At 54.8% G+C, this 5,000-nt stretch overlaps 1 non-coding gene across 1 annotated transcript; it reads right to left on the bottom strand.

Annotated features, from left to right (window-relative positions):
* Window positions 1-195: 195 nt before the first annotated feature.
* Window positions 196-2,081, bottom strand: LOC126328133 (small subunit ribosomal RNA). The gene has a single exon (XR_007561676.1). It is a non-coding gene; the product is annotated as a small subunit ribosomal RNA (ribosomal RNA).
* Window positions 2,082-5,000: the final 2,919 nt, after the last annotated feature.

Raw genomic sequence — 5,000 nt, 5'->3', positions numbered from 1 at the left:
ATTCAAAACCGGCGCCAGGCGCCAGGTACCGCAGGCCAGCCGCTCCAGAGCTTCAGCGCTCGTACCACACAACAACAACACTTCCGCTAGTTTTGAGAGGCACGCGTGGTTCCGCACGCGGCGCACGGCCACTGCCGTACAGGTAGCGTGTTGCGCGACACGACACGCACATCGAAAGACATGCAGTCTAGTCGGTAATGATCCTTCCGCAGGTTCACCTACGGAAACCTTGTTACGACTTTTACTTCCTCTAAATGATCAAGTTTGGTCATCTTTCCGGTAGCATCGGCAACGACAGAGTCGATGCCGCGTACCAGTCCGAAGACCTCACTAAATCATTCAATCGGTAGTAGCGACGGGCGGTGTGTACAAAGGGCAGGGACGTAATCAACGCGAGCTTATGACTCGCGCTTACTGGGAATTCCTCGTTCATAGGGGAACAATTGCAAGCCCCAATCCCTAGCACGAAGGAGGTTCAGCGGGTTACCCCGACCTTTCGGCCTAGGAAGACACGCTGATTCCTTCAGTGTAGCGCGCGTGCGGCCCAGAACATCTAAGGGCATCACAGACCTGTTATTGCTCAATCTCGTGCGGCTAGAAGCCGCCTGTCCCTCTAAGAAGAAAAGTAATCGCTGACAGCACGAAGGATGTCACGCGACTAGTTAGCAGGCTAGAGTCTCGTTCGTTATCGGAATTAACCAGACAAATCGCTCCACCAACTAAGAACGGCCATGCACCACCACCCACCGAATCAAGAAAGAGCTATCAATCTGTCAATCCTTCCGGTGTCCGGGCCTGGTGAGGTTTCCCGTGTTGAGTCAAATTAAGCCGCAGGCTCCACTCCTGGTGGTGCCCTTCCGTCAATTCCTTTAAGTTTCAGCTTTGCAACCATACTTCCCCCGGAACCCAAAAGCTTTGGTTTCCCGGAGGCTGCCCGCCGAGTCATCGGAGGAACTGCGGCGGATCGCTGGCTGGCATCGTTTATGGTTAGAACTAGGGCGGTATCTGATCGCCTTCGAACCTCTAACTTTCGTTCTTGATTAATGAAAACATACTTGGCAAATGCTTTCGCTTCTGTTCGTCTTGCGACGATCCAAGAATTTCACCTCTAACGTCGCAATACGAATGCCCCCGCCTGTCCCTATTAATCATTACCTCGGGTTCCGAAAACCAACAAAATAGAACCGAGGTCCTATTCCATTATTCCATGCACACAGTATTCAGGCGGGCTTGCCTGCTTTAAGCACTCTAATTTGTTCAAAGTAAACGTGCCGGCCCACCGAGACACTCAACAAAGAGCACCCTGGTAGGATTTAAACGGGGTCCGCCTCGGGACGCGAAAGCACCCCTTCGGCTCGCCCCACCGGCAGGACGTCCCACGATACATGCCAGTTAAACACCGACGGGCGGTGAACCAACAGCGTGGGACACAAATCCAACTACGAGCTTTTTAACCGCAACAACTTTAATATACGCTATTGGAGCTGGAATTACCGCGGCTGCTGGCACCAGACTTGCCCTCCAATAGATACTCGTTAAAGGATTTAAAGTGTACTCATTCCGATTACGGGGCCTCGGATGAGTCCCGTATCGTTATTTTTCGTCACTACCTCCCCGTGCCGGGAGTGGGTAATTTGCGCGCCTGCTGCCTTCCTTGGATGTGGTAGCCGTTTCTCAGGCTCCCTCTCCGGAATCGAACCCTGATTCCCCGTTACCCGTTACAACCATGGTAGGCGCAGAACCTACCATCGACAGTTAGACATTTGAAAGATGCGTCGCCGGTACGAGGACCGTGCGATCAGCCCAAAGTTATTCAGAGTCACCAAGGCAAACGGACCAGACGAGCCAATCCGATTGGTTTTGATCTAATAAAAGCGTCCCTTCCATCTCTGGTCGGGACTCTGTTTGCATGTATTAGCTCTAGAATTACCACAGTTATCCAAGTAACGTGGGTACGATCTAAGGAACCATAACTGATTTAATGAGCCATTCGCGGTTTCACCTTAATGCGGCTTGTACTGAGACATGCATGGCTTAATCTTTGAGACAAGCATATGACTACTGGCAGGATCAACCAGGGAGCTGCGTCAACGAGAGCTGAGCAGCCGGCCGCCCGGGAGTGTGTCCCGAGGGCCCGCGCGAACACGCAAGCGTCCGCTCAATTATTCTGCAAACAGGAGGAGGCTGAGCTCCCCTGCACGATACACCTCGAAACCCTCTCAGGTCCCGGCGGCGCGCAGCGCCGTCCTAAGTACTTGGTCGGGTTCGAGAGAGGCGCAATCGCCCGGAGATGGGCGAGTAGACGCTTTCAGTGCGAACACCCGTGCTCCCAACTGAGCTTGCCGCTGCCGACAGAGGCCCGGGAGCGTGCTGTCGTGGCATTGCCGGCGGGAAACAACACGCGCCACCTACGGTGACCGGCAGCTCCAACGCCAGCGCCACAGAAGGGCAAAGCCCCACTTGGGTGCAGAAGCGAACTCTCCCAGCACAGCGCACGCGCCAACACGTCCGCAGAGCTGCGATACAAACCACCTGCGAGAACCGCTGGGGGCGACCGAGCAGCAGACGGCGTCGCGACGCCGAGTGCCGGGCGGCGGCGCATCCTCAACGCACACAGTCCGCAATCGGACCAGCACACTGCAGATGTCCACCGCGCTTCGCACCGGGCTCGGCAGAACCCACTTTGGCCGCCTGGCGCCGCGCGCAGGGTGCGCCGGCGCATAGCTGGGACGCCAGCCGGGCCCGTCGGCCGGCGCTCCTGCCACTGGGCGCCCCCCACCAGCCGGCTGTAGTGCGTGCGCTCACGCAGCGCGCGGCCAGCACGCCGGGCGGCCCCCCCTCACCGGCCGGGGACTGTCCCGCCAAGCCACAGCCTCGTATCGCTTCATACCCACATGGCCAACTCAGGTTCGGGGGCATGGCGGGTACCGCCGAAACAACCGGTTCATAGATGTACCGATCGTCGCTATCACCGATGCACCTGCAGCGCGAACAACCGCTCAACAACTGATTTCCAGTTCATTTGCGGATCTTTGGCAGCAAACGTATACGTCAATCTACATTTGCGAAATCTACGATTCTGGCATGCCTGCATGTTATGTGTCACGACACGCTACATCAGCCCACATACACACTGCGGCATGTACACGAGAGAACACGTGGAAGATGGTCCGCGCACGTGTGCAATGTCCCTTGCGCGGTCGACTGTCAACCGGCCTCTGTAGCATGTCGCAGATGTGGAACGCGGTCCACCGTGCTATCATGTTGTGTGGGGCAATACGATTAAATAGGAAAACCCTCGTCGCTACATCAACAGACGGCTCACGCTGATTCCCGGCAGAGGGAGGAGGGGGGGGGGGGGGCCAACATGCAATACTTTCGTCCGTACCTACCTACCACATGTCTGTACGGCGTACAACAGTGCAATCTCGCTGTAATGGGGAGACGAGACAAGTAGCATCGTGCACAACATATGGCCCTTATGATTCGCCATTGTAGGGCGCAGCCGGTGTACGGTCAAGCATGTGCCACATTATGTCACTCAGTACGTAACGACGGATGATCAGTGTGGGTTACGCGTACATCAGCGGACAGTCCACACAGGCCGTACCACAACGTACACTGACTGCATCGACAACCGAATGCAACTGAACAGCTGCAAGGCTCATTTCACAAACAAACGCCTGACCGACCAGCTTGGAAGGGCAGGAGGGGAGGGCGATATTCGTTCTGTAGCGGTACACCCTTCCAGTGGTTAGCGGGACTGTGTAGAAAGTACGCAACACTCGAAAGACCTTTATGTGAGGGTACGCACCATGGCATCAAGAAATACACATGACACCAGAGGATCCAAGCAGTGAACTATGTTCAGAGGGTTGCTGTTAGGCAAAGCTACATTCCTGTGACGTTACATGTGACAGTTAAGGTGCAGTGTAAGTTAGGTTAAGGTGCAGCGTAAGTTAGGTTAAGGTGCAGCGTAAGTTAGGTTAAGGTGCAGCGTAAGTTAGGTTAAGGTGCAGCGTAACTTGGGTTAAGGTGCAGCGTAACTTGGGTTAAGGTGCAGCGTAACTTGGGTTAAGGTGCAGCGTAACTTGGGTTAAGGTGCAGCGTAACTTGGGTTAAGGTGCAGCGTAACTTGGGTTAAGGTGCAGCGTAACTTGGGTTAAGGTGCAGCGTAACTTGGGTTAAGGTGCAGCGTAACTTGGGTTAAGGTGCAGCGTAACTTGGGTTAAGGTGCAGCGTAACTTGGGTTAAGGTGCAGCGTAACTTGGGTTAAGGTGCAGCGTAACTTGGGTTAAGGTGCAGCGTAACTTGGGTTAAGGTGCAGCGTAACTTGGGTTAAGGTGCAGCGTAACTTGGGTTAAGGTGCAGCGTAACTTGGGTTAAGGTGCAGCGTAACTTGGGTTAAGGTGCAGCGTAACTTGGGTTAAGGTGCAGCGTAACTTGGGTTAAGGTGCAGCGTAACTTGGGTTAAGGTGCAGCGTAACTTGGGTTAAGGTGCAGCGTAACTTGGGTTAAGGTGCAGCGTAACTTGGGTTAAGGTGCAGCGTAACTTAGGTTAAGGTGCAGCGTAACTTAGGTTAAGGTGCCAACGTGGGTTAGGTTAAGGGGCCAACGTGGGTTAGGTTAAGGGCCAACGTGGGTTAGGTTAAGGGCCAACGTGGGTTAGGTTAAGGGCCAACGTGGGTTAGGTTAAGGGCCAACGTGGGTTAGGTTAAGGGCCAACGTGGGTTAGGTTAAGGGCCAACGTGGGTTAGGTTAAGGGCCAACGTGGGTTAGGTTAAGGGCCAACGTGGGTTAGGTTAAGGGCCAACGTGGGTTAGGTTAAGGGCCAACGTGGGTTAGGTTAAGGGCCAACGTGGGTTAGGTTAAGGGCCAACGTGGGTTAGGTTAAGGGCCAACGTGGGTTAGGTTAAGGGCCAACGTGGGTTAGGTTAAGGGCCAACGTGGGTTAGGTTAAGGGCCAACGTGGGTTAGGTTAAGGGCCAACGTGGGTTAGG

The sequence above is a fragment of the Schistocerca gregaria genome, unplaced genomic scaffold (genome assembly GCF_023897955.1).
Source record: "Schistocerca gregaria isolate iqSchGreg1 unplaced genomic scaffold, iqSchGreg1.2 ptg001089l, whole genome shotgun sequence".
In the NCBI taxonomy this organism is placed as follows: Eukaryota; Metazoa; Arthropoda; class Insecta; order Orthoptera; family Acrididae; genus Schistocerca; species Schistocerca gregaria.
Note: the sequence above shows the minus strand (reverse complement) of the source record. Positions and strands in the feature narration are given on the sequence as shown.